Source organism: Panthera pardus, unplaced genomic scaffold (assembly GCF_024362965.1).
Source record: "Panthera pardus isolate Hobbes unplaced genomic scaffold, ASM2436296v1 HiC_scaffold_7, whole genome shotgun sequence".
NCBI lineage: Eukaryota > Metazoa > Chordata > Mammalia > Carnivora > Felidae > Panthera > Panthera pardus.
Window position 1 is genome coordinate 542,991 of NW_026527002.1, and position 23,297 is coordinate 566,287.

At 39.8% G+C, this 23,297-nt stretch overlaps 1 protein-coding gene and 1 non-coding gene across 2 annotated transcripts in view; both read left to right on the top strand.

Moving 5' to 3' along the window:
- Positions 1–23,297, top strand: part of SPIDR (scaffold protein involved in DNA repair) — a 481,060-nt gene that overhangs the window by 386,121 nt on the left and 71,642 nt on the right. The window lies entirely within an intron of this gene.
- LOC128775412 (U6 spliceosomal RNA) lies at positions 14,984–15,087 on the top strand. The gene has a single exon (XR_008420133.1). It is a non-coding gene; the product is annotated as a U6 spliceosomal RNA (small nuclear RNA).

Below are 23,297 nucleotides of genomic sequence, written 5' to 3' on the forward strand. Positions count from 1 at the left end.
TGCACTTTAAGAATTTTTTTGAAATAAGCAAATCTTAGTGTGCATAGATATTCCATATATTAACAAATGTGTCCAGACAAGCCGGGGGCACCTGGGAGGCTTAGTCGGTTGAGCGCCCAACCCTTGATTCTGGTTCAGGTCTGTGTATGATCTCACGGTCGGGCTCCATGACAGAAGATGAGTACAGAGGGGAGGCAGGCAGCTTGATGCCAAGTGTGATGAGGAAACTTTAAGGTTTTAAGTATGGGATTGGATTGATGTGATCTGATCTGTACTTTGGAAAGATTGCTCTGGCTGCTCTAGATCAAATGGAATGTTGAGGCACAAGAGTAGGAACAGGAAACAAGTTAGGAGGCTGTGTCAGCAAATCAGACAGGTGGGACTGGTGGCTGGACCAGAGTGCTGGTGAGGGGGTGTTGACAACTGAAAGGTTGGGATCTGTTTTAAAGATGGAGTGCATGTTATTTGCTGATGACTGGGTGTGGGGTGATAGAGGGAAAGAGGATGACCGTGAGGTTACTGGTTTGGTGGTTGTCAGTTAACTGAGGTGGTGGGCACTTGGGAGGCTCAACAGTGGGAGTCTAGAGTTCAGCATGGCTTTCTTGAAATAGAGGTGCCATTAAACACTGAGCTGAAAAAAATAAATTGGTTTTGAACTTGTAGTGGAAGAGAGACCAGAACATGAGAGTCAGGTGGGAAATAACTCCCAGGTGGGAGTTAATTCCTTTATTTTTCCCAAAAACACATAAGATGGGTAACATCTGGCTATTAGAAGCAGAAATTCATGAAAGCCACTTCTTTTTTAATTTTTTTTTAATTTTTGAATTCTAATGTAGTTAACATTCATTTCACAGTATCGTGATTCAACAATCCCATATTTTACTCAGTGATCAACAAGATACGTGTACGTGTATTCTTAATCCCCTTTACCTATTTCCCCCACCCCCACCTCCTCTCTATTAACCATCAGTTTGTTCTCTATAGTTAAGAGTCTGTTTTTTGATTTGTCTACCTTTTTTTCCCTTTGCTTAATGAAAGCCACTTTTTAAAATTAAAGGGTTTTTCTCCCTTCATGTAATAGATAAACCAATGGAACAGAAAAAGAAAATCCCAGATATATGTAGGAATTCTGTAAATAATACAAGTATTTCAGAAAACTGGGAAAAGATTAATCAATAAGTGGCGTAAGGACAATAGATGAGTCATCTGGAAAAATTAAAATAAAATGGGATCTGTGTCCCTTATCCCACACCAGGGTAAATTCCAAGTGGATCAAAGATCTAAGGATAAAAACTAAAACATTCTAGAAGAAATCATAGGAGAGTTATCTTGAGGTGGAAGTTTTTCTAACTGTGACTTAGCATCCAAAACCTCCAAAAGAAAATAATAATAAATTCTATTAAATTTGCATGGTAAAGTCAAAAGTATGGCAAATTGGGACTATATCTTTGCAATCCATATTACAAAGCCAATTTCTCTAATATGCAGAGTGCCCATAGAAATAGAGAAAAAGCCAATACCCAACATAAAAATGAGCAAAGGATATGAACACACAGTTCATAGATAAAAAGAAGCATATAAAAGAGACAGGGAGAGAGAGGGAAGGAAGGAGAGGGGGAGAGAGAGAAACTGGGGAAGGATACATGAAAACAAACAACAGTGAGTATCTGTGAGGGTATAGGGGACTAGGGGAATGGGGGACGAGAATGGGACGGAAACTTTGCGTCACATGCCTCTGTAATAATTTAAACTTTTGAATTATATATATTATTTAGAAAAACTATAGGACTTTCTATACACAATTATTGCTCTTGTAATTTGTAAACATTACAAGTATTTTGGAGAGCAGTGCATAACATATAACAATAATGATAAACTCTTTTACCCAGAAACTCCTAGAAATTTCATTCATGAAAAACAAAAAAATTCACACACAATGTTCTTCGTGATAGCAGTGCCTTATAATGGGGGACAAAAAGAAGCAGCCTAAACATCCGTTATAAGGAGAATTATTTAATTATGACATACTACATGACAGAATAGTAAGCTACCGTGCAGTGTAACTAAGACCAGGAGGAAATGTTCACTCGCCAAATATTTACTGTGCACCTACTCTGTGTCACACATTGTTCTGGATGTTAGGGATACAACGATAAATGAGACCAAGAAAAAAAAGAAAACCTATGAAATCTATGTGCTAAAGGAACTTATGTTACTTTGGGGAAGACTGGTAGTAGGCAAAGAGATACAATATAAGAAAGTTGTAGTGGTTATGACTGTAAATAAAGTTGGATAAGGGGATAGTGAATGTCGAGGGGTGACTATCTTTACATAAGAATCAAGGAAAGCCTTGCTGAGAGGTTACTATTTGAGAAAAATCCCAAAGGAGGTGAGAGAACAAATCATGCAGGTGTTCAGGGGAAGAGAGGGCGAGTGCAAAAGGCTGAGAGGCAGGGGCATGCTTAGCATGTTTGCACAGCAGCAAGGAGGCCAGTGTGGCTTTCCAGACGTTGTAAATGAAGGCAGACGGAATAGGGGTTCTGGTCATGAGAAGGTCTGGAAAGCTATAGCAAAGCCTTTGGAATTTTTTCTGAGTGTGATACAAGAGCTCCTGGAAGTTTTTGAACGGAAGTGGAAGTAGCCACAAATGCCTGTGTGAAAAGCGAGAAGTCTAACTCATCCGTTAAGACAAGCTGGTGGATAAAAAGATGGTGCACACCTGGAGATAGTCGAGAAATGGAAAAGGCAGGACTCCGTGAATGATTGGATGTGGAAGGTGGAGGCAAAGGAAGAACCTAGAAAGTTCTAAGGTTTGGGCATCAAGTAAATGGTATTAAATGAGATGGGAAATTAGGTGGGTGAACAGATTTGGAGAACTAGAAAAGTTATGTTTGGTTTTAGACGTGCTGAATTTGAGGTACCTCTGAGTTACAAATGTAGAAAAGGGGAAAACTGAAATGAACCTGGTTGTAGTATAAACTCATAGTTTTCAAGATGGATGAATGGATGAATAAACAGAAGTAAATGTGTTTTACTCGCGTGTGTGTGTGTGTGTGTGTGTATGAGTGTGAGTGTGTGTGTGTACATTCCCTAGCTCTCTCTACTAAGAGGTCCTGAGGCAGCAATACTCCAGTATCAATGAGCACATTTAGCACCCAGATATTAGCTTTTAAATATCTGAAAGAAACCAGGGCTCCTTGGTGAAATCACTGATTTCAGGTTTGGATGAGAGAAAATATAAGATGAGCTTTGAACATTTCATTAGGTCAGAAAGTGAGAACATTCTCAAAGAATGATGGAGACATAGCAAAAGGACACAGGAGCTAGCTTACAAGAGGCTGCCACTAGCAAAATCTGGCACAATTAGAACATCAAAATAAATGATAGTTACGGATTGCAGCCCAGAGGATACGAATCCATGAGTCCACACTGATATATAAAAATGAATGAGTGAAAATTTTGATAAGGAATAGGATATTTACTTATTTTGAAAATATCTCCCACATAATATTTTTTAATTTCAGAAGGAAAAGTAACCTATAGTTGAGAAGCCTGGCAGACGTCATCTTAATCAAGTAGTAAGTGAACATTATCAGTACTGGAACAAATTGAAATAGTGTGCCAATGATTCAGAAGAACATAACACCAATTTTGTGTTATCCTTACCAGTGATACATAGACTAAATCTCCTCATGACAAAACATCAGACAAACACAAATGGAAGGCTTCTCTACTACAAAATTACTGGCCTGTATCCTTCAAAAATGTTGAGGTCATGAAAGTCAAAGAAAGACTGAGAAACCCTCCCAGGTTGCAGAGGATTAAAGAGACATGACAACTGAATGCAATACATGATTCTGAATTATCTCCTTTTGCTACAAAGCATATGATTGGAACAATGGGTGAATCATGAGTGGGGTTTGAGAATTAGGTGTAGGGATATGTAAATATTCATTTCCTCCCCTTGATGGTTGTATAACAGTTATGTAAGATATAGTCCTTTTTTGTACAAACTTACTCCCAAATGATTCGGGGAAAAAACATGCTTTGTACTGTATTTAAAACTTTTAGTAAATTTGGGATTGTTTCAAAAAACCTCTAAATTATCACAAAAGTGAATTAGAAGTGAGTAAATGGGAGTAAGTGAGGCACATCCATACTTTCTAGAAGGTTGACAGGAAAGAGGGCAGTGCAGGCTACCAGATGAGAGGAGACTGCTCCAAGTTTTCAAAGTGTGCTAGTCTGCTGGTCTACATGCAAAAGCTAGTGTTTGGAGAGCAAACAGATGTAGGATAGATGGTAGTCATTGCAAAACGAACACCTACCTGTAGGTGGTGGGTGTCCTGGGTGCCCAGGGTAGGTGAGAAGTTGAAGCTGGTTTATAAGCTGGGAGGAATGTCAGCTGATGTGGCTTGCAGTCCTGTGGACTGAGGTAGGCGGACTGGAAATGGAACAAATTCATGCGTGAGAACCTTCCTTCTCTCTGAGTAATAGAGTTGTCTTCTAAAAACGACCCCTTGTCTGTTCTCAAAATGGTAAACTAAATATGGTTTGGTCTTTGAAACTGAAATTACCTTATTATAAAATATCTTAAAACAACTTAATATTTTTCTCAGTGATATTGTTCCTAGAACAGGTATTCTTAAGACTGCAGAAAAAATTAGAAAGTTTCCTTTGATATTTAAAAAAAATAATAAACAAGCTTTATGTGTATGCCTTTGCCTAGGTAATTTGTGTTTTATTTGGTAGGGTCAGAGCAGGTAAAATATGTCCATGTACTTCATAAACACAGATGATTTATAAGCCATTGCATGGGACAAGACTGGTTTGTAGGCCAATTAGCAACCTAGAATGTGAAACCCTGACTCAGAAGCAGGTCATCTAAGAATGATGATTAAACTCTGTTCCCCATTGTTTCAACAGGCCCTATACAGTAGTGCTGTTTACTACCAGGTCCATTTACTCTAGACTGGCTCCCTCATTGGGAGTACAGAACCCTGAAGCTTATTCAAATGACTGTCTTCTCATTTCGCCTAAGACTGCACATAACCAGTGCCATTGTAGATGCAATGAAGGGTCCTTATCTATTACTTGCAGTGCAGCCATAGAGTTTTAGGGTTTAATCCCCATTCAGAACCCTGGTTGAGAATATTATTTGGTGATCTGGAAGAAGCAATGGGATGCTGTAACTTATCTATGGCACCACCAAAACTGTGCCCTTTGCTTGGTGTTTTTTTCCTTACTCTATATTCAGTTACAGACCCTTGTCTCTTTAGGTTTCAGTGCTGAGTAGACATGAAAAGTGGGAATACCAAATGACCCCTCATTCGAGAGTGAATTGGGGAATTAATGAGAGAAAACAAAACCACAGTCTTCCCAGGGCTCCTGGGTTAATTCGGTACGTTTTGAGTAATAAACTTTCTTAGCTAAGATCCCTCCTTCTCTTCCTCCCTCTCTCCTTTCCTTCATTTATCTTGTTCTAATTCAGTATTTCACTAGGATGCTAATACTTCCCTTCCCACACCTGTATGTTAGAACAATGTAGAAGTCTCACCTTGTGAATTACCTGTATAAAGCATTTTAAATACCTGTTATTGTTCCTGAGGGTAGGAACTAAGTCTTATACCTTGTATCCCCAAAAGCCTGAATAAATACTAATCAATTAACTCAACTTGGTGTACCAAGCATATGTTGATCACCTATAAAGTATAAAGCTCTGGGATAAGAGTTGTTTTAGGCACATAGGGGATAAAAAATATGATCCCTGCCCTCAAGAAACTTCCAGGCATGGATGTCTGTTGGCCATCTGTTTGTCTTCTTTGGAGAAATGTCTGTGCCTGTATTCTGCCCATTTTTAAATTGGATTATTTGTTTTTTGGGTGTTAAGTTGTATCGATTCTTTATATATTTGGGTACTAACCCTTTATCAGATATGTCATTTGCAAATATCTTCTCCCATTCAGTAGGTTGCCTTGTTGTTTTGTTGATTACTTCTTTTGTTGTGCAGAAGCTTTATATTGTGATGTAGTCTGCATAGTTTGTTTTTGCTTTTGTTTCCCTTGCCTCAGGAGACATACCTAGAAAAATGTTGCTACTGTTCATGTCAGAGAAATTACTGCCTGTGCTCTCTTCTGGGATTTTTATGGTTTCAGATCTCACATTTAGGTCTTTAACCATCTGGAGTTTATTTTTGTGTATGGCATAAGAAAGTGGGCCAGTTTCATTCTTTTGCAGGTAGCTGTCCAATTTTCCCAATACCATTTGTTAAAGAGACTCTCTCTTTCCCATTGTATATTCTTTCCTCCTTTCTCAAAGATTAATTGACCATATAGTTGTGGGTTTATTTCTGTATAACCAGGGAAATGCACATCAAAACTACAGTGAGCTATCACCTCACACCTGTTAGAATGGCTAAAATCAAAAACCCAAGAAACAACAAGTATTGGCGAGGGTATAGAGGAAAAGGAAACCTTATGTACTGTTGGGATTGCAAACTGGGGTAGCCCCTATAGGAAAGTTGAAAATAGAACGTAAAAAGTTAAAAATAGTTGAGAAAGAGAATCCCAAGTAGGCCTCTCGCTGCCAGCACAGAGCCCAGCGTAGGGCTCAATTCCATGAACCATGAGATCACGACCTGTGTCAAATCAGCAGTTGGACGCTCAACCTACTAAGCCACCAGGCATCCCTATCCATGTAACTTCTACACAGATGTTCATAGCACCATTATTTCAGTAATGTAAAAAAAAAAATAGAGACAACCCAAAAATGTGGTATATCCATATGGTGGAATATTATTCCACAACAAAAATGAATGATGTACTGACACATGCTACCATGTGGATTATCCTCGAAAACATTATGCTAGGTGAAAGAAGCCAGTCACAAAAGGACACATATTGTGTGATTCCATTCATGTGAAGTATCCAAAATAGGCAAATCTATAGAGACAGAAAGGAGATTACGTGTCTCTGGGTACTTGGGGGAGGGGAGGATGAGGAGGCTGCTTAGTAGACTGAAATTTCCTTTTGGGGTGATGAAAATGTTCTGGAATAAGGTAGTGTTGATGGTTGCAGAACATTGTGAATATACCTAATGCCACTGAATCGCACACCTTAAAATGGTTAAAATGGTAAATTTTATGCTATATGTATTCTGCCCTGTTAATAAAAACAGGGTGAATTTTGTGGTATGTGAATTATGTCTCAAAACTGCTATAGAAATGAAAGGCATAATAGCTTGGATTAATCACCAGGAAACTGTGCTGAGGGAAAAAAAATCCAATCCCAATGACTATGTACTGGACAATTCTGTTTTTATAACTTTTTGAAGTGGCAGAATTTTAGAAATGGAAGACAGATTAATAGCGTCTAGATGTTGGGATGGGGGTGGGGAGATAGTGGGAAGTGGGTTATAAAAGGCAGCATAAAGAATTCTTGTAGTGATAGAATTGGTCAGTGTCTTTTTTTTTTAGTGTTTTTTTAAATTTATTTAAGCAATCTCTACACCCAACATGGGATTCAAACTCACAACCCCAAGATCAAGAGTCTCATGCTCTTCTGATTGAACTAGCCAGGTGCCCTGGAACTCTTCAGTGTCTTGACTGGTACTGGATATAGGACCCTACACATGCAGTAAAACTGTAGAGCACTGAACACACACATGAACACGTGCACACGAGCACAAGTGAAATGTGTTTTTCTGAAATCTGAATAAGACTGGTGGATTGTATCAATGTCAGTGTCCTAGCTGTGATGTTGTACTATTATTTGCTAGTATAGTACTACACTAGTGGGGGAGACTGGGCAAAGTGTACATCCGAGCTCGATAGCATACCTTATAGTTGCATGTGAATCCATGGTTACCTTGTTAGAAATTTGCAATACAGGTTAGAGTCTAGAACTGTGAGGCCTCCCGCTCTGCTTTTCTTTTTCAACATTACTTTGGCTATTCAAGGTCTTTTCTTGTTCCATACAAATTTTGGGATTGTTTGTTCTAGCTCTGTGAAAAATGCTGGTGTTATTTTAACAGGGATTACTTCTTACTCTTGTCTTGGCCCAGTTATAGTCTTATCTCCACAAGCAGTACCCCAGATCATACTCCGGGATGGACCAAGCTTACAGCAGGTTTTGTTTTGGTTTGGCTTGGTTAATTTCAGTAATGCAGTATTTTCCAAAAATAAATAGGATGTGCAAGTAAAGAAAAGGCCTTTCTCAGGCTTTTTTGGCATCCTTTAGTTAAGTCACTTTTACCAAAGAGAGATTGTTATTCCTTCCCGTTCATTGATATTAGAAAGTTTGTATGTCACACTTGTATTTTAGCAAAGAGAAAATATCTTTTTTTAAATGAATAAAAACCACATTTCTGTGCAGTAGAAATCATCCTGTTAACATCTCGTCATGTTACAAAGATAAACAACAGGATTAACTGTTTACTTTAGGAGCGCAGTCTGGTTGTTTTTCAGGAGAAGAACACAATGTCCTGCTGTATCTGGTTTCCCGTCTGTCGAGCGGGTTGGTGGAGCTGGGGAAAGGCCCTCCACCCACTCAGCCCTCTGCTGTCCCTCTCTCCTCCTTTTCTTCCTCTTCCCTCCCTCCTTGCTTTGACTTTTCCTCCCCCTGTTCATGTTCGAACACTTCTTCTCTCTCCTCTCTTCTCTTCCCTTTTCCCTCTCCCCCTTCCTTTCTCCTGCTTTTTTCCCCTCACTTCATCCTCCGATTTCTTCCATTTCTTCCTTAAAATAGAGGCTTAGCAAGAAATCATAACGTGGAGGGAAAGATCCTGTTGATCTTTAGAGGCTGCTTAAGTTGACACTGACCTGGAAGAAAGAGGCTGGACTGACTCTGATTCCGGGAATTCTTGGTGGACTGCTAAGAACTGCTCCCATAACCCGGGCAAACATCCCACATGTTCACGTAATCTCCCCTCTCACTGTCCATGCGTACACACACACACACACACGCACGCACGCACAGACACACACGAATCTACTGTTTCTCTCTCTTCTTCACTTGTGTTTCTGTGATACTGAGTCAGTGAGTGAAAAGAAAGGGAAAAATGAATATTTTTCCAAAGTGGGGGAGGGGCATTTAAAACTTCAAAGAATAATTAAATTACAGTCTCTCTGAAACTCCCTCTACAACAGTTTTGCTTTCCTTATTCCTAGTGCTTTGTTCTGTTGCTTTTGCAGATTGACAATACGTGAATTTTTAGAATTCTTAAAGTATTCCTCAATTGGCGTGATGTGCCATTAAGCTGGTAAGAGAAGGAAAAGAAATTCTTAAAGATAAATATTAACTCCATAATGGACTTTTATACTTCCAACATGATGTGGATGGGATTGAACAGTGAACCTCTTATCTGTATTATTTTATGTTGCTGGGAATGCGCAGTGGAATGTAGTTTCATTTGGCACCCGTTTTAGTCAGTTCTTCCAACATGGTCCTGGCCTCACCCTCATGGCTCAGAAATGCATAGAATCAAAGTCCTGCTGAATGACTCCTGATGGCTGAAACGGGAGACTCTTGAACTACTTTTTGACTGTCTTATATTCCCAGCTGGGAGGGGTGGAGCGTGGCTGACGGGGGGCAGGCGCAAGCTGAAGACCATGGGCATTTTCACGATTGTTTCTTGCTGTCCCGTGGATGACCAGGGCAGCATCGCAAGGCCGGGCACAAGTTGGTTTCATGTGTAGTAACACCATTTCTGTGTGGGATAATGCACCCCCGTGCTGCTCTCGTGCACTTCCCTCAAGCCCCTTCACCAAGGTGCACACGCCTACTACAGACTTAGGAGAGCAGGCACATGATAAGAGAAAAGAATCTTGTCCATGAAGTGCATTTGTAGTAGTGAATTTGCCTGGTGAGCAAAGGACACCAAGATTTTGAGCGCAGATTAGGTGCAAGCATTTACTAGGTGCGAAGCAGACTTCAGTTAATCTTCATTGTACCCGTGTGGAGCCGGGGGCCCACATCCAGCAACAGCAGAGCTCGAAAGAGAGCCCGTCTTCTCCAGACCTGCCGTTCCCCTGCCCCACGTGCTTCCAATCATGAAAATGAGAGGAAGGATCTCATGTGGGGTCAGGGTCTACATTTTAGGCATGGGTGGAACATTGATTTTAAATAAGTGGCATCCACTTGCCAGACTTTTAGTCCAAGAATTTTGAATGGCAAAGTCTGTCTCATGGAATGAATGCAGTTCTGAGGCACTTATTCAAACCACTAACATCCTATTTCCTCCCTGTGACACATTTTCTCTCTGCTGTTGGAAGTTTATCGCTGCTAAGAATAGCAATGCCCCCCTCGGGCTAGGTGTATGGTACCCACCAGCAGTGCTCAGGGCTCAGTGCCACGTGGAGTATGAAAAGTCACCTAGGCCTGAGCCCTAGCTTGCACGGATTTGGGATTACTGATCGTGCACATCTTCCTTGCCCAGTGGGTATTCTGTGGCAGGAAAGCAAAAGGATGTACTCAACCTGCTTTTCCAAAGTGGAAGCCCAGTTTTATTAACACTGACCGTCACATCACTTTAAAATGTCCGATCTAATCTCCATGGGGCTTGGCTAGCAGCTGAGCTCACAGCATTTCAGACGTTACTAAGGACAGTACGAGTGTCAGCTGGTTCTCCCTCTGAGCATGACCACATGCCGATACAGTGTCTGCTCAGATGCTTCGGATGCTGGTCTGATATACCTTAGACTGAAATAATTGAGAAGGCCACCAGCGAGTAAGCAAGAGAGAGGTGCCTGGGTAGCTCAGTCAGTTAAGCATCCAAATCTTGATTTCGGCTCAGGTCGCAGTCTCATGGTCGTGATCTCACAGTCATGGTCTCGCAGTCGTGAGAGTGAGCCCCCAGTCAGGGTCTGAGCTGAGCATGGAGCCTACTTAAGATTCTCTCCCTCCCCCTCCCTTTCCCTCTGCCCCTCCCCCCACTTGCGTGTGCTCTTGCTTACATGTGCGCACTCTCTCTCTGTCAATAAATTAAAAAACGAAAGGAAAAAGAAAAAGAAATCGTAGGCCAGTGTAGACCCTTCCCTGACCCTCACCCATCATCGTGACCATGTTCTTCTGTCTCCTCCCTGAAATGCTTTTCTAATGCATTCTCACATGCTGACAGAGGCCAAGAGAGAACAGCAGTCGTACAAGGGTTGGGGATCAAGGGTGAGGGCCAGGGCCCATGGGATGAGCTCACAACCTGGTGCCTCATCCACGAGTGTTCACTCAGCGTTGCCAGACTCTAGGTTTCTTAAGACCACAGGAAATTTGAGGTTTGCGTAAAATCTCCCAATTTTTGTTATCTGTTAACTAATTTAGACAGTTTTATACAGTTTTTTTTTTTTTTTTTTTTTAAAGTTAAGTTACACAGTTTTAACACCGTATAAACCAAAGAAAACCTATCAACCAGCTGGACTTGGCCTGTGAACACCACTTTGCAGCTTCACTATTTTCTGTGAGACAGTTGCCATTGATCAGAGCAGTGACCTCATGCTGGTCTAAGGAGACCCTCTGCAAAGTTCTCCGTTCAAGCCATCCTCCACCCTGTGCCAAGACTTCTGCTTCTGAAACAGTGATTTTATCAGACCTCGTCCCGTGTCACCCTGTTGTTGACTCATTGATGGCAGGAGGTAGGTGTGCTGCCTGGCACACATGCCCGCATTTGTCACCCCTGGTTTCCTCTCAGGTCAGCCTCCACCAGGTCGTCATCACATGGCTGTTGCCTCCAGCCACTACTGGGCGTCACGGTACCAGCCACGTCCAACCACGAGACGCCTCCACTAGGTCAATGCCTCTCTTTCCTACCCCTACCTGGTCCTTTCCTTCCCGTCCCATTTTCTCCTCTCTTTACAAATGCTGTCAACATTTTAATTGTATTATTAATATAACTTTGATTATAAATATAACTTAAATTTACAATAATGCATTGGAAAAAAAAAGAACAATGCAAATTGAAATCACAATTATTAGTCTTTACCCTTTTTACCACTTTGCTAATCTCTTCTCTTTCTTTGTTTTTTTTTTTTTTTCTTCCTCTCTCTCTCTTTTTCTTTCTTGTTTTCTAGCTTTCTTTCAATTTCGTAGTCATGGAAAAGCTCTTTCCCATTACAGGATTTTGTATATGCTGTTTTCTATGTTTTAAGTCCTCTTCTCTCAAACTTTTGCATGATTGGCTTATCCTTCTTCAGGACTCAGCTCTTTTAAGAAACCTTCCCTGACCACCCTGGTTAGACCATCCCACCCCAAGTTGTATCTAAAGGCACTCTGCGTATTGCCTTGCTAGCACTCCCACGGTTTGTGATTGTATATTTATATGCATATTAGGTGTTTCTTGAAGGAGGCACAGAGGGCAGGGTCTATGTAGCTCATTGCCAGATTCCTAGCGCCTTGCAGGCAGCCTGAGCCAGCAGCAGTCCTGCTGTATTTAGCACATAAATAAGTGTATCATATTTACTAGATGCCACCCAAAAGCCAGAGCACTGTTGTAGTATACAGTGAAAAACCCACAAGTGCCATTGTTATTAAGAATCTTGTGACATTTATATCATGGCTCTGTGGACCTCTGTGCCTCACTGCATTTCTTTTGTCTGACATAGCAATTGTGTTCAAACAAATCAAGATGTCTTTTAAGAAAAAAGAACAACTCACACTCAAGTCTACAAATTTAGGATGGAAAGTTTCCAAATACTCTCAAAACTTATAAATAATGGCTAAAGAGCCATTATGTTTTCCTATATAGCACATGCAAAATATCCATGGGATCATAATTTCTCCTGGATGTAAATTGAAGAAAAAAATAGAAGACTGCCTTTGGAATAGCAGAGTGAGGACACAGTGAATTCTGTCCCTAACAAATATTTTAGCTGGAGAAAACTTTAAAAATCATTTAAAGCCTCAGGAAGTTTTCCTAAAGGCATACACCAAATGGAGAAACATTCCATCAATAGAACCAAGAAAGTTTACTAAGTGTCAGAAAGAACAAGGAGTCCGTGGCCCTTGAGCCATGATCCATGCCCCCACCAGCCCAAGTTGTCTTAAGAAGACTGTTCTGGGATTCTGCTCCAGGACTGCAGTCAAGAAGAAGCCCCCGCTCCCCTCAGCCCACAGTCTAGGGTACAGTTTCACTGTGGGAGATCTCCTAGCCCACGTTGCAGCTCTACCCCAAGTGTGGTGGGCCAAGAATACTGGCCCAGTTGTCCTATCCCAGCTCACCCATAGGACAGAGGCACCAGAGCAGAGAAGCAGTCCCAGATCAGTGTCCCCACCCCCACCCCAACACACACTCTGGATCCGAAGTGTAACTCCAGGAGAAGGGGACTCCATTCTCACCCCCGGGTCTGTGAAGTGGCACAGAGGTTCTGCCCAGAGGACAAGAGGTTATAAGGAAGAAGAGCCCTATGGCACTGCCTGAGAGAATTGACCTGTTTTGAAACAGGGTACAATCCTCTGCTCAAGGGTGCTGTTGAAAGTAATGGGGATCTTGGTGGAGAGCAATTCCAAGACTGCCTATAGCCCTGTGATACTGTGTCAATAAAGAGATGACCAAACAATCAGCAGTTTTAACAGAGAGCGTCAGGGAAAAGACATAGCCAAGAAGAACCCTCCTAGTATCACAGTAAAACTTTCAGACTCAGGAAGGGTGTGTTCAGCCGCCCCCACTCATTAGCAATCAGAGCAACCCACAGGGAAGATTTGGAGTGTGAGCCTCACTGGCACTGCAGGCCTCAGCACCCCTGCAACCATACTAGGTGAACAGTAGGCTGCTCTGACCCAGGAGCAGCTCCTAGGAAGCTAGACTTTAAAATAAAGGCGATGCATCCCTGGCAGTTTGGCAGCCCAAGGCCATGCCCTCCCAGGAGTGACTCCAAAGGAGTAATACAAGCCCTGGCTGATGGAGAGACAGGAGCACAAAATCCTACCTCCTTGAACCATGATAGCAACCTCCAAGGTGTATACACCCAATGGCAAAGAGTAAAAATCTAACTTCCAAGCGGGCTTAAGCACAACCTTTCAAAGTAGCTTATGCTGACCTATGGGAAACCCCTAGGTAACCATGTGAAAAGATTAAAACCAAACAAACCAACAAAAAAAATCGGAGCAGGAACATCACATACTGCAGCCTGCAGGAAAAAGTTCAGACAAGTCACTAAATAACTGATTAACAACGGTACCAACCCCCTGAGGTAGGCGAGTTATCCATATCTAGAGTTGCCACAATACACTGTCAAAAATGCTCAGTTGTCAACAAAAAATTACAAGATTTATGAAGAAACAAGGAAGTGTGACCTATACACAGGAGGAAAAAAGTGCAGGCAATTGAAGGGGCCCACATGTTGGACCTAGCAGACAAAAATTTCTTTTTTTTTTAAATTTTATTTTTTTTTACATTTTATTTATTTTTGAGAGAGAGAGAGAGAGCACAAGTGGAAGAGGGGAAGGTAGAGGGAGACATAGAATCTGAAGCAGGCTCCAGGCTCTGAGCTGTCAGCACAGAGCCCGACGCAGGGCTCCATACCTCAGGAGTTAAAGGGTGGAATGTTGACGGTGTCTAATCAAATGGAAAAAATCAGTAAAAAGATACAACTCTAGGAACACTCGGATGGCTCAGTTGTTTAAGTGTCTGACTTCAGCTCAGGTCATGATCTTGCAATTCATGAGTTCGAGCCCCACATTGGACTCACTCCTGTCAGCGCAGAGCCTGCTTTGGATCCTCTCTCTCTCCCCCACCCCCCATTTTCTCTGCCTCTCCACCATTGGACTCACGTGCTCTCTCTCTCTCGCTCTCTCTCTCTCAAAATAAACAGAAGAAAAAGATACAACCTATAAAAAAGAACCACGTGGGAAATCTAAAGTTAGAAAGTGTAATAACCAAAATGAAAACTTCACTAGATAGACTCAGCAGTAGATTTGAGCTGACAGAAGAAAGATTGTGAATATGAATACAGAGTAATTGAGCTTGCACAATGTGAAGGAGAGAGGGAAAAAAATGTCGAGTGCTCACTTTGGCAGCGCTTACACTAAAATTGGAATGGCGCAGAAACTACTATAGCCTCTGCACAAAGATGACATGCAAATTTGTGAAACATTACATACTTTTTTATTTAAAAAAATTTTTTAACGTTTATTTATTTTTCAGAGAGCCCTCTGGGGAGGGCAGAGAGCGACAGAGAGAGGGAGACACAGAATCCAAAACAGGCTCCAGGCTTTGAGCTGTCAGCACAGAGCCTGACACGGGGCTCGAACTCGGGAACACAGAGATCATGACCTGAGCTGAAGTCAGACACTCAACTGAGTGACCCACCCAGGCGCCCTGAAACATTACATATTTTTAAGACTTTCAAATTTAAAATTCTTCCCAAAAAGAGTATGGTAATTTCAATAGGATGTTAAAACTCAATCTCAAATTTATGAATACAGAGTATTTTAGAGATTCAGAGTACTTGTGAAGACTTTTAAATAACTCAATCTTGGCTCAGTTGGTTAAGTGTCTGGCTCTTGATCTCTGCTCAGGCCATGATCTCACAGTTCATGAGTTTGAGCCCCACTCTATTCTGTCTCTCCCTCCCTCTACTCTTCCCCTCTGCTCTCACTTTCTCAAAATAAATACATTTTAAATAAATAAATACTCAATCTTTATGAAGAAACAGGACACACCAAAATAAATCATTTCTGTACAATTATAGAAATCTCCCAAATAGCAAATATTCTTAGAGGGGAAATAAAAGAATGAAGAAAATGAGGGGTGCCTGGGTGGCTCAGTCAGTTAAGCATCCGACTTCAGCCCAGGTCATAATCTCGCAGTTTATGAGTTTGAGCCCCACATCTGGCTCTGTGCTGACAGCTCAGAGCCTGGAACCTGCTTCCCATTCTGTGTCTCCCTCTCTCTCTGCCCCTCACCCACTCGCACTCTGTCTTTCTCTCAAAAAATAAACATTTAAAAATATTTTTTTTTAAGAATGAAGAAAATGAAACGGAACCTCATAGAAATGTGGGACACCATTAAGTGCACCGACATACACGTAATGGGAGTGGTAGAATGGCAGGAAAGTTGGGAAGAGGGTGCAGAAAAACCATCTGAGTAAATAGTAGCTGAAACGTTTCAGATTTGACTGGTAAACTTTACTCATCTGGAAGCAGCTCAAGTGTCCATTAATAGATGAATGATAAAGATCTGAGGGGGGGGGTGTGTGTGTGTATTTACTAAATTTTTTCAAACTTTTGATAAATCATTCAAATCTCATACAGATTTTTCAAGGAAAAAAAAAAGAATCCCTGTCAACTTATCATATGAAAATAATATAGTCAATTGCTTTCAGAAATGAAATTAAATCTACTATGAAAAGTAAAATTAAAGGTCAGTATCACTCATGGACATAGAAAAATCCCAAACAAAACATAGCAAATAGGATCTTGGCTTTATCTCAGGAGTAAAAAAAATTGTTTTAACTTAAAAAGCTATAATTGTCATTTACAACATTATCAGAAGAGATAAAATCATATAGTCATTCCAATTAATATGGAAAATGCATTTGATAAGATCCAATACCCAGGCATGATTTAAAAATTTTTTCAGCAAACTAGGAATGTTTAACCTGATGAACGATATCTGCCAAACATCATTCTTAATTATAAAACACTGAAGACATTTTATTCAAAATCAGGATAAGTATGCCCAATGTCACTAGCTTCTCTTCAGCACTGTGCTGAAGGTCCTAAAGTGCAGTCAGAAAAGATAAATTAAAAAAGGAAAAAAACCATAAGGGTTAGGAAGCCTGAAGGAAAGTTGTCATAATGCACAGAGGACATGATTACATAAAACTTCATAAAAAGTATCACAAATAATATTAATAAGATTGAGGGGTTAACAAAAATTTTCTGTATAAAACTCTAACTGTATTTGTTTACACCAGCAACATAGCAACAAACAAACAAACAAAAAACCATTTAAAATAGCAAACAAAATTGCAAGTGATATAGACATAGATCTAACAAAAATGTTCAAGAACTATATGGGGGAAAACCTTATTATAAAATTGGCCTAAGGACCCTGCCAAGGAAAAATTGATCTACTTGTGCCAGTCACTGTGCTAAGCCCTGTGTTACTGTTTAATGCTCACAACAGCCTCTCAATTAGGATCCTTTATTCCCATGTTAAGATGAGTAAATTCAAGTTCATGCGGTAAGTAACTTTTTCAAGGTCCCAGAGTTACTCACATGGTATTTCTTTCCTCCCTGGGAAGCCATTTGTGTTCCCTTAACACATGATGTGCTTCATGGGGAATATCTATCTCTGGTGAGTCAGGAAAAACAAGTTGATCAGGGGGCCCTTCTCTGCTGAGACCTATCACACTAGCACTGATTTTAGGAGATGGTATCTACTGAGCAGGAAGCAGCAACGAGTGGGTGGAATTTTTTGTATGCTGCTGATAAGCTAACTCTGGTTTGGACTGTTGAATGCCACAATTCCAACCCATTTGAACTAATGAGGACAGTGACTCCACCTCAGGCCTGAGCTGGTGAGCCCTGAGCTTCAGCTGAGTGAGCAGGACAAGGCGGGAAAGCGTGTGTGGCCAGGCATGAAGAAAAAAGGGAGAAGGGAAATATTAATAGCTCTTCTCTAGGGCAGAAGAGTAAGAGCACCATTCCTTGGTTATTTGAGATAAAGGCAAATACCAGAACAGATTTAAGGAAAAGGTATTAGCTAATTCCTCTTCTCTCCTCAACACAAGCAAATCTCTCTAGTTTTATAAAGCAGATCCACGGAAGTTTTTATATTCATCTTGACTTTTGCATATATTATTAAGCAATAATGCTTATAAAACAGTGCAGGACACATCAGTATAGTCAAGCAGGCATTAACTGAACTCGTATAGGACCACTCTTACAGGAAGTCTAGGACTTCCTCCTTGGGAAATGGAGCCTGATTCCCCAAGACTCTGCCTTAGCCTCCCTAATTAGACATGGAACAGAGAGGCAAGTTGGGTGATGGGGTAATTAAAGGTGAATAGACCTTTGAGGGGAAAAAAAAAAACAAAAAAACAAAAAAAACATTAAAGCACTTACTCCCAAAGGTTATGATAGGAAATGGTCTGTGGACCAAAAAAGACATTATAAATTCAACACGAAAATGTATACTTTTATCCTTGCTTTCACATAGCATACTGTTTTAAATAGGATAATATTATGAAAGAGTAATCTTGTGTTCTTTCCCACTTGGGTCTTGGATTAAAGTCATACAGTATCAAACAGTTAATAAAATTATTTTCAAGTGATTTAAGAGTATTTCTTTTTCATTTTATTACACTAGCAGACTTAGAAAATAATTTAGCATAAATTCCTTACATTCTGACCTTAATATTCTAATACAATTCTTGTCAAAACATTTAAAAGATCTTTTGAAAGTTGTAGAGTGGATAAAGTTCTTCTAGATATGATTTACGTATATTTTAAATAGTTTGACTTAGCAGTAGGAAAAATCGTTGCCTCTCTATAAAGATTAGATTAAGATATTCTGGAGTGTCATCATGCAGTTTGCCGTGAGCTAATTCCTTATTGCATTCTTGGTGCTTGCCTTGCAGACTAGAATGCTAGTTGCTCTCAGATGTTCTCTTCTGTTCCACTCCACAAAATTAATCACTCTTCTACATTCGTACAACTTGTTACTGTAACGTGATATTATGGCACAAAAATACCAAATCAAGTGCCTTGCATTTAAGACCTAGTTCAGTTATCTCCATAAGGTCTTGGCTAGGTTTTTTAAAAACATTCTAAGCCTCACTTTACTCATCTGTCAACAATGCCTAGTTTCCTCAGGTGAAGGATTAAATAGGCACTATGACAATGCTGTAATTAGCCATAATACATTATATTAGTGTTAGGTGTTAACGTTGCTCAAATCTTTTGATTTTCAAGTATATTTCTATTCTATTTCTATTCTATATGTAAGGACTCCTTCCCTCCTTACATATCCTACAAAGTTTAAGCTCAGTGAGCTTTAAATGAACTCACTAGTGAGTGAATAAGTGATTGAATATTTCTGCGTTAAGTATTATATGAGTTTGCTGTGTGTGTGTTCACAACACAGCCTCATTCAATCTCTCAAGCATGGAAAGAGTTTTTATTGAGAGCCTGCTCAGATAGAGAACACGGGAGCATTTTCAACCCTAATGTTTTCAGGGTGGAATTAATAGTTAATTTGCTTGTGGTTCCTTGTAATGGAGATTTCATGAAAAAGGTAAGATTTTAAGTTTTGTTTCATGAAACACTAATAATGTATTTGTTTCCTTTTTAAAAATATCCAAATGTATTTATAATTTCATACTCTGAGAGTTGTCTCTAAAAGCAAGTGGTTTTCAGGGGCACCTGAGTGGCTCACTTGGTTAAGTGTTCGACTCTTGATCTTAGTTCAGGTCTTGATCTCAGGGTCGTGAGTTCAAGCCCCACGTTGGACTCCATGCTGGGCATGAAGCCTACTTTTAAAAAAAGTGCAGAGAGCAGTCAATTTAAATAAATGTATGTATGTATGTATGAGATCGTTTTCAGTATTTGTTGAAGATGCACAAGAAAACATGTGCTTAAGTTATATCAGTTTTCCTTTGAAAGTTCATAATGACAAGGGGAAATGCCTTTTTGCAAAGGATAATATTTTTCTAATGGATTTTTAAGCATTTGATTCTTTCTCATTGTTTGCCTGTTGTTAGCGCAATGAGAACTGTAGCAACTTCCATAGGTAACAATAAGTTTTCCAATCTCTTCTCCATAATTATCCTATGTTTCTCCAGTGGAATTTTCTTCAAGTTGTCTCCTCTACCCTTTTTTTTTTCCTTTAAACAACTTTTTGAAGGTACAATTTATATGCAATACAGTTTACATACATACAATAGAGTGCACCCATTTAAGCATATAGTTCATTGGGTTTTGACAAATACATTTACCATGTAGAGTCACTTCATAGTGAAGTCATAGACTATTTCTGTCACCCCAAAAAGTTTCCATATGCCTTCTGCTGTCAATCCTGCCTGGCCCCAGTTCTAGGCAACTACAGATCTGTTTGCTGTTACTGTAGAGTCATTTGCCTTTTCTATAATTTGATATAAACTGTTTTTTATGTTTTTTCCACTCAGCACACTGTTTTCAAGATTCATCCCTGTGTCAGGTGTTTGTTTCTTTTCTCTACTGAGTAGTATTTCATTATAAAGATACATCACAATTTATTTATCCATTCAACTGTTGTCTTGTTACCACTTTGGGGCTATTATTTAATGAAGCTACCATCAACACCTATCTGTAATTTTTTGTGCAGATATATTATTTTATTTATCTTGGGAAAATCCTAGAGTAGAATGACTAACCATGTGATTAGTATATGTCTAACTTTATTAGAAACTGCCAAAGTTTTTTCTAAAGTGGCTTTAACATACATATTTCCACCTAAAATCTGATTGTTTCAGTTCTTCCATGTCCTCAACAAAACATGATACCATCAATCTTTTTTTATTTCCCCCTTTCCAGTATATATATATATATATATATATATATATATATATATGTATGTATAGTGGTATCTCATTGTGGTTTTAAGTTGCATTTCCCTTATGAGTAATGGTGTTCTGCATCTTTTTATGTGTTTATTGGCCACATGTGTTTGTTGGCCATACTCTTTGATGAAGCATTTATTCACATATTTGTCCAGTTTGTTTTACACTGAAGTGCAATTCACCTGATATAAAACTTACAGTATTATACAGTCACCATTTCCTTCTGTTCGAAAACATTTTTATCAGTCCAAAAGGAAATCCCATACATATAAAACAGTTACTCCCTATTTCTGTCTCTTCCTACCCCCTGGCTACCACCATTCTCTGTTCTGTCTCTATGGATTTAACTGTTCTAGATATTTCATAGAAATGGAATTCATGATATTTTGTATTTTTTTAATGTTTATTTATTTGAGAGAGAGAGAGCATGAGCAACAGAGGAGCAGAGAAAGGGACAGAAGATCTGAAGCAGACTCTGTGCGCCCGATGTGGTACTCGAACTCACAAATGCAAGATCATGACCTGAGCCAAAGTCACACATTTAACCAACTGAGCCACCCAGGTGCCCCATGATATTTTGTATCTTTAACCCATTTTTGATTGGATTGTCTTCTTTTATTACTCTTGTAATATAGAGTGTTATTATATTATTAATATCAATAATAAGCTCTATAGTTCTTTATGGAATCTAGACACAAGATCTTTGTCAGTTTAGCGCTTATGGTTTGCCTATTCATTTTCTTAATGGTGTCTTTTGAAGAGCAGAAGTTTTAATTTTGGTAATGTCAAAATAATGTTTTTCTTTTATAATGTGTGTTTTTGTGTCTTAATTGAGAAGTATTTACCTACTCCAAGGTTAACAACAATTTTTTCTCCTGTGTTTTCTCAAGTTCTAGATTTTATATTTGGGTATATGATCCATTTTGAGTCAATTTTTGTGTATAATGTGAGATAATGGTTAAGGATTATTTTTCTTTGCATATTCAATTTTCCTACTACCACTGTGGAAGATAAAAAGGACTAAAATAAGAAAAACAATCAATTGCAAGTCTGTCCAGGAAGCGATCATATCCTGTCCCCCTAGCCTACACTGTTGAGTGGTCGTTCCTGCCTTACCCTGGTATATAGTGGGTATTTAAACACAAGTCTTTTCTGAGGAATTTTCTCATCAACAGGAGATATAAAGATAATTAACATCTGAGATTCCCCAACTATAAAATCACCCAGCTCATTCAACCCATGGTTGATGAGTTCCTCTTCCTACCCTTTGGGAGAATCCAGGAAGCTTGTTAGAGCTTGCTCTAACATAGGAACAGATAGCAGAGGCCTGAAGAAAGCTTCTTAAATGAAGTTACGATATTGCAACCATAAAACAAAAAAGAACACTGTCAAGGGGCGAGAAAACATCTTTCAGAGCTTAAAAGAGAACTGTTAGAAGTTAAACATAGGAAAAGGAGAAATTATGAAAGATCTAATTAGAAGCATTGAAAGCCAAATTTGAAGAAACTGCCAGAAAGAAGTGGAAAATAAGAGAGAAAAGTTAAGAAAATTAAAGAACTAGTCCAGGATGTCCAATAACCAGAATGAGAGAAAAGAAAAAATAAGCATTATCAATGAAATGACTCAGAGTAGATGTGATTCCACTGTGAAGGGTCTCAGTAAGGATACCACTCACCCAGTGTACCGAGGAATTGTCACTATTCAGTGTCAGCACCCTGGGAACTAGAACAGAGCTCATCTCCCCTACAGAAAGGAGGAAGACAAACAGTATTGGATTTGGAATGGAAAAATTATTTCCAATCTAGAAATCTATACTCAGCCAAACTACCCGTAAAGTTTGAGGATAGTTTAACAAAAATTTCATGAACGTTTAAAAACTTTTAGCTCACTGGGGCGCCTCAGTGGCTCAGTCAGTTTAGCCTCCGACTTCAGCTCAGGTCATGATTTCCCAGTTCATGTGTTCAAGTCCCATGTCAGACTCTGTGCTGACAGCTCAGAGCCTGGAGCCTGCTTTGGATTCTATGTCTCCCTCTGTCTCTGCCCCTCCCCTGCTCTCTCTGTCTCTCTCTGTCTCTCTCTCTCCCTCTCTCTCTCTCTCAAAAAAAAAAATAAATAAATATTTTTTAAAAATTAAAAAAAAAATTTTAGCTCCCAATCCCCCCTTTTCAGGAAGTTAGAAGATGTGACCTACTAACTTATAGTCAGTTAAAAAAGGAAGATATGAGGGGTGCCTGGATGGCTCAGTCAGTTAAGCGTCCAACTTTGGCTCAGGTCATGATCTCATGGCTCGTGAGTTCGAGCCACAGAGCCCAGAGCCTTCTTCAGATTTTGTGTATCCCTCTCTCTCTCTGTCTCTCTCTGCCCCTTCTCCATTCGTACTCTGTCTCTCTCTCTCTTAAAAATAAATAAACATTTAAAAAAAAGTTTAAAAAGGAAGGTATGAGATATGGAAAATAGGACACTGAACATGCTAGAGCAGCAAAGGAAATCCCTCAGATTTTCTGACAAGCGATCCCAGGTTAACTACCATGCCACTGATGGATGTTAACCAGTCTAGACTGGAGTCTAGAGGCTCCAGGAGCAGAGGCTCCAGGAGAGCCCTTTCAAGGCAGAGTACCTATAAGGTTCAGCACCCTGAAGGAACACTTTGGTAGTTGACAGAGGTATATAACTTATGATAAGTACATAGAAAACTAATTCAAAGAGCCACCTGGGTGGCTCATTCAGTTAAACCTCTGACTTCGATCCAGGTCATAATCTTGCTGTCTGT